Consider the following 13,612-nt stretch of genomic DNA (forward strand, 5'->3'; position numbering starts at 1 on the left):
ATATTATTGGAGAACTTGGCACCTGACTGTGGTGGTAACTGGCTCTCAAAGACCTGCCTGGTCTCTTTGGTGGATGTGGGCCATGTGGATTGCTGGGTACCTAATGAAAACTTGACCTCAGGTGGCAGAGACAGTGCACATGGTAATGCATGAATGCATCTGGGGTAAATGTTTAAGGCTAGGGATAGGGATTGACATTATGAATTTATTTCAGTTATTTTCAAATAGGAAAATGTCCTTAGTGAGCCTTAGAAAGGTATAGGGAGGGCATTCAGGAAGAGTGCAAACAACTGAGGAATAAAGCAAGGAGAAGGTGGTAAGGAAGGATGTAAAACAGACACCAGACCACTCTTCAGGAGATGGAAGCAGGATTGTGAGTTTGGGGACAGCCTGGCTGGCATAGCAAGTTGCTGGTCAGCCCAGCTAAGACCAGTTAAGACCTAGTCTTAACAGGAAAGTAGCGGGTAAGAAAGGAGGAAGAGAGGAAGCCCCAGTTTCACAATGACTGTGCAGTTCTCTTGGTACATCAGCTTATGTACTGCTGTTTCCCATCTGATGGAAGATAGAGCTAAAATAGACAGACAGACAGACAGATACAAGGGCAGAAATATGTACCTTTAATATGCAAAGACTATGAGCACATTTAGGTAAATGTAAATCTCCAATCAAAGCTTACATATGGTTATTATTAGAGACATTGATCTCTAGCCTTCCCTATCTCTTGAAAATGGCTTTTACAAATTAATTATACTCTCAGGATGGTACAGGACTGCTGTGTCTTGCATGGGTTTGGTTTTGATCTGACAGAGGTGATGAGAAAATAAAGACAGGACAGACACACAGATATACATACCGAGAAGACAGGATTGTATGAACAATGCAGTTTTATAGAGACACACCAGCAGCATCCCAGAAACTTGGTATATTCGTTTTATACATTTGAATGGAAGGCTTATTGTATACAGCTAAATGAGGGAGAGGCAGGTTTGGCTAATCTCAGTAGGGTATCTCTCTACAGGAGCCATCTTAGGTTGTAAACATGAGAGAAGAGGAAGCTGTGGTCATACTTTTCTGCATACACTGTCATCATCTCCACAGGGACTAGGGAAAAGCTTGGCCATTTTCCTGAGCCTGACACTGAGTGGGCTCTATTGTCCCTCTGGGTCTGATCGTTGGGTGGTCTTTGAAATGGCCTTGCTTATGTTGATAATACACATTCATGCCCACATCAAACTCATGTAAAAGGAGAATGATTAAATTAATAGCTTTTGAATCTTTGTGATACATTTTCTCAAAGGAAACAAGTAAATGTCTTTTACATTGGAGATTCTCTTACGTTGATTATGTCAAATGGATTGCAGAGTTTCTTTTGGGTACATTAGTTACCAGGGACTTTATCAGCATATCTCAAGGCAATTGAGTGAGTTGTCATGATTGGATGAAACATATATGTGAGAGAGATGACTTGGAAGTTATGTAAATAGAGTCATTTAGCTTCCTCTTGGAACACTCACAGTGTTTCAATGAGAGGATTGAAGTTACTTTGGGTAAGTAGTAGTTACAGACTGCAATAAAAGGCTCTTCATTTCCCTACCCATCTTTTTCTCTTACCTCGGGCAAATAAACAATTTTAAAATGTTTCCTCTGTGCAGAGGATTGCTCAGAACATTCAGATTGCTAGGCTCATCCACCAACAAGAGCCTAGTAATTAACAACAGCCAGCAATAAGAACCAGTGACAAATAATCTAAAACAATTAGATTAAGGGTAACTAAGGGTTAAACCATGTTCAGTAGACTATGTTAAAGAAGGCTCCAATCATAGGAAGTCATGTCTCCTTCCTGAGCACAGAGGCCTCTTTTAAGACAATAAAAGTCAAAATGACTTCAGCAGTGATTGAGATAGTGAAACTGATACAGCTTCCTTGCCCTCAAACCACAGCTTCTTATATTTTAGAGAATTCCAAACACCCGTAGCTTGACATCCAGTATATAAGCTAAAATATACAACACATACACACACACACACATGCACACATATGCACACATACACATACATACATGAGTATATATATATATGCCTAAATATAACCTGTTTGGTCAGTATGATGTTTCTTGTTTTCATATATATATATTTTTTTCAGAGTTGAGCATTTAACTCTGGACAACAAATTGCTGTGCATTTCCCAGGAGTAGACCACTCTACTCCTTTGCTTTGCTCAGTTGTGTATAGTTCTGTGCACTGGGCCCAGGCCTCACAGGCTTTTCCATGTCCACTATGGTATGTCCTCAGTGATGTCCTTGTTCAGCTTTCATTTGGACAGTCATGCTGTTGAGACTGCATGAGGCTAGCCTCTGATATTACTCAGAGACAGTCTCACAGCACACTCCCTGATCCTCTGGCTCTTTATCTTTCCACCCCCACTTCTGCAACGTTCCCTGAACCTTAGATCAGTAAATGATGGTCCATCCTGTCTCTGGGGCAGACAGAGTAGTCTACCGTGGTTCTAACATATAACATAAAGATGACTAAGAAAGGACTAAAATGAACATATATTTTTAGTAGCCCTTAAAGAGGAGGGGAATTGAGTTGGTAGTGTGAGTTATCTTAGATGCCACTATTATAATTGTAAGTTGACAAGGTTTTTAAAACTAGACTATGGAATATGCCTTAGACTACTTATTAATCAAGAGAAGTAAAACCAAAAGTGTTTCAGGTGATTACAGCTGAAGAGGAATCTGAATGACTGAAGGACCAGGGATATGTATCTTATATTCTATATCTGATCACTTTGTACCATTTTAAATAATGCATGTATAAACTTTAATATATTGTGACAAAATACATTTCAACATTAGCATAAAGAACAGACACGATGCATGACGCTTTCATTGGCCAGACCTTAAGCAGCAAACAATGCTACCTTAAGCACATGAATCTTCATGGTTACAGCCTAGCGTCAGCTTTGGTGACTGCCTGGCCCCTGTGTTCCAATCATGAGGAATTCATTCTTCTCTGGAAAACTTTTCCAGGACCATGACCTGGAGGCTATGCACTTAGTTCCCACTGCCTATAATACACTTCCTTTTTTCAAAAAAGTTAAGCCCTTTGATTTTTAAGATCCAGGTCCCTCCTGATATAGCTGAGAAATCATCCTCTCAGAAGTGTAATAAGATATACAGTAGACACTGGCTAGGGCACCCTCATGAGTGAAACATGTTTTTCCTTTTATAAAAAATATTTTTTATTAGATATTTTCTTCATTTACATTTCAAATGCTATCCCAAAAGTCCCCTATACCCTCCCCCCTCCCTGCTCCCCTACCCACCCACTCCCACTTCTTGGCCCTGGCGTTCCCCTGTACTGGGGCATATAAAGTTCGCTAGACCAAGGGGCCTCTCTTCCCATTAATGACCGACTAGGCCATCTTCTGCTACATATGCAGCTAGAGACACAAGCTCTGGGGGTACTGGTTAGTTCATATTGTTGTTCCACCTATAGGGTTGCAGACCCCTTCAGCTCCTTGGGTACTTTCTCTAGCTCCTCTATTGGGGACTCTCTGTTCCATCCAATAGATGACTGTGAGCATCCACTTCTGTATTTGCCAGGCAGAAGCTGGAAAGAACCCAGATATCCCTCAACAGAGGAATGGATACAGAAAATGTGGTACATTTAAACAATGGAGTACTATTCAGCTATTAAAAACAATGAATTTATGAAATTCTTAGGCAAATGGATATATCTGGAGGTTATCATCCTGAGTGAGGTAACCCAATCACAAAAGAAGTCACTCGATATGCACTCACTGATAAGTGGATAGCCCAGAAATACCCAAGATACAATTTGAAAAACACGAAGAAGAAGAAGAAGAAGAAGAAGAAGAAGAAGAAGAAGAAGAAGAAGAAGAAGAAGAAGAAGAAGAAGAAGAAGAAGAAGAAGAAGAAAAGACCAACATGTAGATACTTCAGTTCTCCCTAAAATAGGGAATAAAATACCCATGGAAGGAGTTACAGAGACAAAGTTTGGAGCTAAGATGAGAGGATGAACCATCCAGAGAGTGCCCCACCTGGGCGGTCCATCCCATAATCAGCCACCAAACACAGACACTAGTGCATATGCTAGCAAGATTTTGCTGAAAGGACCCTGATATAGCTGTCTCTTGTGAGGGAAACATGTTTTTCTGAAGAAGACAGAAAATCATGTTGAACAATTACACAATCTGATAGATTAATCAGGAAGGTAGCAGGTGCGCATCAGAGTAGAAGTGCAAAGTATTTATTTAGGGCCATTCCAGAGAAGGCTGAATCAGTATAGAAGATGGATATAGCAAATGAGAGTCCAAGCCAGACAGGTGTGGCTGGGACAAATTATCAAAGTCAAACCTGAGACTTAAAACTCACAAGTACAACCATCTTCTGAAGTGTGTGGACTTCAGGGAAGAGGAAAGATGCCCAGGATCCAAGACAAAACTGAACAAGTGTTTTCCATATGAGAATGTAGCATGTTGTGTTTCTATCCTCCCAACCTATCTAATTCCTTAGTAAAGCTTCTATTAAAATGCCTACAGTAACATAGTACCAGAACAAGGATCCGGCATTTTAGAAGTAAACAGTTTAATTACCAGTGTGGTTTTAACTCAGAGATTTGATCTAAATTCTAGATCTAAGTCATTTTAGCATTTCTATAGACTTCTACATGAGTTATTCTACTTTCCAGTGACTCAAATGCAGCCAAATGTGCTTTGCATGGAGGTTTCAAGCCCTTATGCAGCTGTAAATAGCAAGCATATTGCCTAAGAGTTTTACACACACACACACACACACACACACACACACACACACACACACACACACACACATATTCCCATCAGTCTTATTTTCAATACACCTGGGGCCCAGCACAGCCACAGCTAGATTTGGTGAGCAGAATATAAGGCTGGTTGTCCTTGTAAAATGTAAGGTGACAAGCCAATGAGGGGTGGAGTCACGCCTGTTGTTAACACATTTGGAATTCAAGAAAGGCACAGTGTAGATGTGAGCATTTGATTCGTGAAGCTCATAACCATTCATTTTCTAACCATAGTTCGTTAAATTTAACAGTTGTACGACGCTGAATTCACAAGCAACAACATCGACATATTTTACAATAAATTACTAGCTGCTTTAAGGAACAGAGCTGATTTCACATTGTATTGTGGAATAGTAATAGAAGCACTGGAGACTGTCTTTCTACCTCCAACGGGTTTGTTTTAAAGGTTTAGATTGCAACAATAAACATTCCCTAATCTTTCTCTGTGCAAGTGAGTCCACTTTCTGAAGCATCCATTGGCTTGCCTGGTAATAAACAGTAATTTATGATATGTGATATTGACTTACATCTGTGATTTCTCTCTATGGCAGGGGCATAATGCTCTTTGATTATTCTAGTGGAAAGTGCTTTACAATTGCCTCACATCTAAAACAAAATATTGCTGGTATTTTAAAAATAAACAAAGCTCTGCCAGTTGGATCTGGGCCTGGGATAGGCCTGAGCTATGAAGTGCTGGTTAGCACCAAAAGATGCCCAGTTAACATTTGCTTTTTGAGCTAAATGCCACCAACATACATTTTATGATAAGTATTGCATTTTTTTCATTTAATGTTATTTATATCAGAAATTAGGGGCTTTGCCTTCCCTCCACATCTCTTTCCCATCCTAAGAGCATCCAGGCAGATTGGTTCCATTAACTCATAAGTATAGGATATAAGCAGCCATTGCATGCGGATAACCACAGCATCTATTAACCCACTAAACAAAATAGGAGTTGGAAAGGCCCACAAGGTCTGAACTGGTTATTTTCTTAGTGAGATAGTTAAATTTCTGCTGGTTAACACAATGCAGATTCTGATTAACTTTCTAGCTTGATACTTATATAATTGTGCTATTGATCTTAGACTAATAATCTTACTGTCAATTACTCTTCAAGATAGCATTGTTTTATTTGGTTCTAAGATCCCCACAAAGGCAGTCTACTCTACTCTGTTTGGAGCCACACTATTTTTTCAGGATTTCCCCAAGGGTTGCATCCAGGCATATCACAGAGGGATCATGATGCAGTAAGTGTACACAAGGAATTATAAACTCGAAAGTACTGGAGGCATAATATTTCTGAATTTTTCTGTTAACAGTTTACATCCAACTTTGACAAATTGAAATCATGGTGGTTTTGCTAAGGTTCAGTAAGCTAGAATAGGCTGCCTGGACATCAGGTATTCATCCTTACATTAAGTCTGTGTCATCAATATACAGGTTGTTGGCTTAAGGCACATAATAAACTATTCCAAGACCAGGAGTTCTAAATAGTTCTTCCTCTGAGGTTCGATCCCTTGCTGCTATCAGCGATGACCTTATAGACCCAGATGCTCAGGGACCATGTGTGCCTGTCCACCCTGCTTGGATAACCTGATTTTCCTCTTAAAAAAATATGACCCCTTGCCTTTGTCTCTGTATTTCTGTCAAATGTATGCATAGAAACCTCTTTCTGTTTCATCTTGGGGAAATCCTTTTCTCTCTGTATGTTTTCTCTTAAGTCTGACCATCTTTCTGAATGTCCTGACTCTCTCTGAGATTTTGCTTCTGAAAACAGAAGTTAAAAAAGAGAAGTTTCTCTGACACAACAAATTATCCTAGTTTAGACATTTAAATCTATTTCACAACCAGGAGGCTAGGTGATTAATTTTTCACTGGGATTGTGTGAAGGGATAAAATGTGTCACCAAAGGGACTGCAGGCCTTATGAATTGGGTAATTTATGATTTTGACAAAATGTCCAAAGTCAAAGAAACCACATTGAGTTTACTATGTCAGTGAGGACATTAGTGAAGAGAAAATCAGCTTCCTAGGAGTCTTCCAGGGAATTCTGCTCCCCAGATCACATCTGTAAACATGATTATATAATCTTGTAGCCATCTTTCACCCATCAACACTAGCCAAATGTTCTTCCCCATAATGCTTCTATAGAGACTCATTTTTATACACAGAAACAAGAGCACTAGAGGTTACCATCTTGCCCTCTGTCTTCATTATACACTATTGACCTTTCTCTTTGAAATTCTTTTCTGGATCCACAGAAGTACTCTCTCACTATTATTCTCCAGCCCTTTGATCTCTCCCCTTTGAAATCTTTCTTGGTACCCTTTTCTTTATCTCTATCTGATATGCATCCATATACAACTACAATCCATTATTTTTCTTCCTTTTCTCTCACAGGGTGACCATCTCTGTTCTAGACATTTAACTACAGCAATCTGTTAATGACTTATTTCTGCCCAGTTACCTTAATCTTTGACCCTTATATCCAAATATGTGCAGAACATCTCTAATTGAATTTCCCATATCTCTCAAGTCAAAGAGGGGGTGCTTCAACTTCTCTTCTGTCACTCTGCACTCCTCCTTTTGGCTCCCTTTACTAATCATAGAGGTATAATCTCCACCTTGATTCTTAGCCTTCATAATCTAGGCACATCAAGATAATATCTATGCTAAGTAGTTGCTTGAATTTCTCTAGATGTATCCCCAGAACAGTTGCTCTTGCTTTTGTTTAGCCATCTCTGAGACTAGTGTGGCTGTCCTGACAGCATGGGACTCTTCAGCCTTTCCTTTTGCTTCTTGGACATCAGCTTCACTCTCGTTGCTTGGCTTTTCCTGTCTCTTTGATTGTCAGTCTCAGGAAATTTTAGAAGAAAACTATCTTGACCATCAAGACTTATCAGCTCTTCCTGATGATGGATTAGCTAGACATCCAAAGTCCTGCCCCATCAATTTAACACCCAAGCCATCATTGAATCTGTTCATTCTACTTGATACCCTTGCTGACATGATTTAATTTAAGCCCTAATCTTCTTTTTCCTGCATTATTTAAACACTTTTCAAGTGGTCTCCAGTCTCCTCCTCTGTTACCCTCTTGGCAGCTAGAATGAGTGTTAAAATATAACACTAATCACTTCTCTGCTTAAAAGTTATCACTGCGTATCTGCAGTCTTGATATCTCATCAGAAAAAAATAAAAATTCATGGACTATTTAAAAGACGAGGAAGTTGCTTTTACCTCAAGAGGTTGTAACTCAAATGAGAGCTCCAGCATTTATAGAAAGAGCTCTTTGGGGAGCTGAGATGCAGCCTTGCTCACATGGCCTGCCTCTACCCACATTTCCATCTCCAGGAAATCCAGAGCTCAGTAATATTAAATGTCATGGGACTCCTAACTCTCAGACACAGAAATGGATCTTTCTGAATCCCCAAATATTATAGTGCCTGATGTCCAATAATATTAACTGGACAGCCACAGGATGACAGAAAGTTTTATCAAAGAGCCAAAGGTGTTTCTGAGATGTTAAAGGCCCTGGAGGCGTAGCTAAAAGAACCCTTTGTGGTTGTTCACACTATAATTCAATGCATTCCTTTTCTTAATTCCCATCGGTGCTATTCCTGTAAAGTACTAGACAAAATAATTCCTCACCTTACTTGGTATTTACACCTTTAAAGTATTTATAGATCACACGTGCAGTCACACTTAGTCATCATCTAACTCAGCAGTATGCAGTCTACTCCTACACTACTACTTCAGAAGTCTCTCTCTCTGTAAGAGAAGAATTTTCCCTAAGTTGTTTCCCTTTTTTTATAATAAAGCTCTTAAGACATAGCCCTTCCACTTGGAATAATAAATTGTAAAACTTTTAGAGATAATAATTTTGACTAAAAGTCATTACTTCTACTTTGTTTGACATTGACATGACCATAAAATGTGGGGTGGTGAAGAAAGACGATTCATGAAGAAGATATCAAGACCGTGATGAACAATCTCAGTTGCCAACGTGGTAAGGTCTAGAATTACCTATGGATATGCCTATGAGGGGTTATTGCCAGTGAATTAATTGAAGTGGAAAGATCCATGCACTGAAGGTGACACCATTTTCTGATCTGGAGTTCAACATTGTGTTAAAAGGAAAACTAAGCTAAGTATAGGTGTGTATTGCTCTCTTCTTCTGGCTTCTGATGTAACATGATCAACTGCTTCAGACGCCTGGCATTTTGGTTTGCCTGCAGTGATAGGCATACCCTGAAAATGTGGGTCACAATAAGCTCTCCCCACCCCCAAGTTGTTTGTGCCAGAATAGCTCATCACAGCAGCAGGAAAAAAAATAACAAAATAGTCAGTAATTTATGATTTCTTTTCTGTCTTTTCTTCTTGTATTCTTCTCTATTAACCCCTGTAAGACCATCCTTAATGTTAAACAAAATTTTTTAACTCTCTGCATTTCTCTGACTGAACTGCAAATTATCTTATTTTGGATACATTAGGAGCATCACCCTAGGAGGAAGAGAAATTCTTGGCATTATTTTACATCCTTGTGAGGGATTGCTCACATCATATAACATGATAAGAATTTGCCAAAATCCCATATGACACTTCCATCAAGCTGTGAAAATTCTCATTCTGGATCTCTATTACAAGAAGTCATATTTGGCTACAACCCAATGAAAAGTATCACAGTACAATTTCCAAGGCATTCAAAACTGTACCCTTCATTTGATTCTGTGCATTCCCATGTAGAAACTGGAAAAAAAAAGTTCATTAAGTGACTGAATGACTTAAGTAACTGAATAGAAAACCAAAGATATAGTCCAGGAAATCCGTAATAGTCCATACATTCCTCTTCCTCCTTTCTCAGAAATCCCTCCTCACACAATCATCCAGTTCTTTTTCAGGCATACTTGAAAAAAAATGCCAGAAAGAGAGTATGTTTTGAGTCTAGCAACATTAAATCCCACAGAACACCCAACTTCAGACACAGAATGTTATAATTAGTTGTTTATGGGCTACAAAGAAAATTACTATTCCAATGAAAGATAAACATTAAGATTATTCTGGTCTTGAGATAAGGACTTAATGGCTAAAGTACTAAGTTATATCCCTAGTCCCTATTTAAGATGGCAGGAATTTTAGTGAGCACTGGAGCTGAGCAAGTGGAGAAGGGAATTCCATGGGTTCATTGGCTAGCTAGTTTAATGAAATCTGGGAGTGCTGAATTCACTGAGAGACCCTACCTCAAAGAATCAAATGAAGAGCAATAGAGAAAGACAAGTGATGTCAACTTCTGGTCTCCTAGAAAGACATGGGAGAAATGTATACATCCAAAGAAATAAGAAAGACTCTTCACACAAGATGATGGTGAATAGGAAGAAAAGTCATGAATCTAATGGGAGCATGGAAAGGCAGAGGAGAGAATGGTTACATCCTGGGAAAGAGAAAACTGCAGCATTAGCTCATGCCCTGGCCACTTGTGCAGCCACTCAAGTGCATAGGACTGCTCTGCCACAAAATGAAGTAGGACATCCCCTCCTTTTGTTGCTCAGGCTCTCTGCACATGTATCTAAAGCATGAACCCAAGTGCATATCATGAGAAAAAGATGTGCTTTTTTTCTCTGTGGAATAAAGCATTGAAGTAAACAGTACGCATTAAAGATTTCTAAATTTAGAACATTGACTATAGACCCTTGACAAAGAAATCAAATTAAACCAACCCCTAGGACTTATAAATTAATGTACCTCTAGATTAATTCATGCACCAATTCTCATCAGAGGACCTTCTGTTTGTAGTAGATGGCAGTTAACACAGAACACAAGTGGTCAAATGGCAGAAAATACGAGACTGTAGAGTACTTACCCCTAAGTGTGTGGAGTACTCCCTCCCCCCAAGACTCAGGGATCATTGAAGAAGAGAAAACAGAGAGAGTGTAAGAGGCAGAGGCAGTGGATGACTACAAGGAAACTGTGTCTTGTACACATGGCCGGGGAGCCACACTTGTGAACTCACAGACTGTGACACCACACACAGGCCTGTATTGTCTCAAGCCAGACAAAATCCGAGCAAGGGGGAAATAAGTAGACCCATTCCTGTCCAAGGAGCTATTGCTAATCCACAGCTCCTGGGAGAAAGAGAGTCTGTTTTCTTCTAAGAACACATTCCCTGGTACATTGACTGCACTCCAGTAGACGGCCACACATCTAAGAATGTATGAGCCGCACAAGTTGGACTTGATGTACTTAAAATCAGAAGGGACAAAAAAATCAGATAGAAGAGAGGTTCTGGGAGAAGCTGGGGGAGGGGTAAATGTAATCAAAGCACATTGTACAAAGATTTCAAAGAAATAATACAAATGAAAAGAAGTAGAGAATCAAAATTGAAGCTTTATAACCATTTGATAAAATGTCTATTATCCAAATATGTAAAAATCAAGGATGAAAAGGCTCTTTGGCTCATTTCTATATTCTTTAAATGTTTAATCCAACCCATATCCTTGGAGCATTCTACCTCCACTTTAAGACATAATATTTCATCTCCAGAGACATTTAAAAGGTTTTCTAAATACAGTTTTCCCAGACCATTACAACGAGTTGTTCTATAGAACAAGATAATGATTGACTCTTTTCCAATATTAATTAAGTGATAGTTCTGTCAGGATGCTGCTGCCCCAGTGTTCTGGCATTGGATCTCACTAAGGCACCAGCAAGTGTAGCTTCTGACTCCTGACTCCCCATGCTTCGGCCTCAGACCCTCTCTTGTCATTTAATACATTCACAGGGATGATAAGATGTCCCTGCCTTTGCTCACTGGCTACAGATATAGGTTGCCTAACTCAAAATATTTATAAATTAAGCTTGTATTTCCTACATGTACAAAATTCAAGACATCATATTTATTGTAAAACATGACAAAAATGGCAAAGCATGTCAGTAACAGGCGACAGCACAAAGTTCCAGTGACTTTGTCCTCCTCCTATCCTTCCCCATAGTCTTTGTGTATCAGAAGCAGTAACTAATCTCCTCATTCCACCTTAATCTTTTCTTAGGTAGCATAAGAGGCACCTGTCACTCTCAATGTGAAGGAATTCTAACCAGTAAACCCTTGCAGTTTCTTTAACGAGCCTGGCTGATCTTTAACCCAAGAAATAGGCAATCCATCTGTTCAAGGAAGCTCAGCGCCTGCAAATGGTTAGCTCTTGTCACAGGAGGCATTTCAACACACAGCTTCCATCTGGCCACTGCTGCTTGCTAATCTAAAAAGAGACTTGGGGATATGGGGGAGAGTGACATTTCCAGTTAACAGTAATTATTTCTAAATGCTTCCAGCTTCTTTTCACATTTCCTGCTCTTTCTGACACTTCTGTCTCCCATGGAGGGCTTCAGAAAATGAGGTTATTGGTATAATCTTCAGGCTATTTATAAATAAGATATTCTTCTGCCAAACCTTGCTTTTGATCTTTCTCCTGTTTATATGTCAATTCCTCCCACTCAGTTATTTGGTTTTATACCTTAATAGTTTGATATTCCTGGTACTTTGCCCCTCTCTGGAGCACATGTGTTGAAATAGAGCAAGCCTGCCTATGACCCGTAACTCGGATCCTTATGCTATATATAAATCCTTAACTAGTACCTGCTCTGATGACTGCAAAGGGTAGAGCATGGAAACCCATGATATTTATGTCATTTTTACCCAACTAACAAATTGTTGATTCCCTACTTTCTGTAGCTCAGATGGCTCTAAGTATCATGCACAGATGTACTTCATCAGGGACCAGCTTGTAGAAGAATGCTTCAGATGTAGCATTCTTCCCATGGTGGTCTCTAGCCAAATGGATGAAAGAAGTTGTAGAAATCTATCTAGGACAACTTAAACATAGTTCTGTTTATTAATAAATAGTTCCTCTCCATTAAGTCTCTCTTTAGATAGGTAATTGTGTTCTGAAGCCAAGGGTAGTTAGGGAGACTGTCCAACCACCACAACAGATCAGAGCAAAGGATGGCCCAGAAGAGTTCCTCCAGAGACTTGCTAGGAAAAATGAAACTCTAAACTTGGGCTTCCAGTACAATTGAAATGAATGATGAGTTCTTCCACAAAGTCAGTACATAGCATATTATCATGTTAATGACTTGAAGTACAAGGCCTGAGTGACAACTATTTAATCAATTCTAATATTTTAAATAAAAACAGCCCTTTCCACTTTTCATCAGCTTTGTGGATCTGAACAGTGTGAGCGCTAAGGAGGCTTTAGAGAAGCTTGTACTTAGCACATGTTGCAGGAAATATTCAAAAAACGAACCAGCATGTTCCCACGCTTGTGCCATCAACTCTCTGCCCCAGCAGCCTGGCTGGCCATGCACTGGACAACAATGGCCGACCTATTTTTATCTCGTGGAGACTCTGTCCCAGAACTTTACAATCTCCTCCCAGCTCACTAGGTTCCCACTGGCAGTCACTACCACACCAGCCCCGTGCTTCACATCCCCCACAGCCTTGGTAGTGCACCTTAGGCAAACCCACGCTTTGCTGCAGTACCTTTCTCTCTTGAACCTGGATGAGTCCCAAGCCCCTGCATGAAGGAAAATGCAACACAAACTTAGTTCAGAAACAACAATAACTCAATCGCTGGGTGGAGCAACTAAAATCCTAATATTGTAAGCCTTATTAAATCTAAATCCTCCAGTGGTGAATCCTGATGGATCCACCATTGAAACCTGGAGACACTTGTAGCTACATCTTGTCTTCATGCTATCCTTGTCCAAAAGAAGGCC

The 13,612-nt window shown here is 39.7% G+C and overlaps 1 protein-coding gene across 3 annotated transcripts in view; it reads left to right on the top strand.

Moving 5' to 3' along the window:
- Lhfpl3 (lipoma HMGIC fusion partner-like 3) overlaps nucleotides 1–13,612 on the top strand; it is a 529,544-nt gene that overhangs the window by 170,856 nt on the left and 345,076 nt on the right. The window lies entirely within an intron of this gene.

Source organism: Mus musculus, chromosome 5, assembly GCF_000001635.26.
Source record: "Mus musculus strain C57BL/6J chromosome 5, GRCm38.p6 C57BL/6J".
Taxonomy (NCBI): Eukaryota; Metazoa; Chordata; class Mammalia; order Rodentia; family Muridae; genus Mus; species Mus musculus.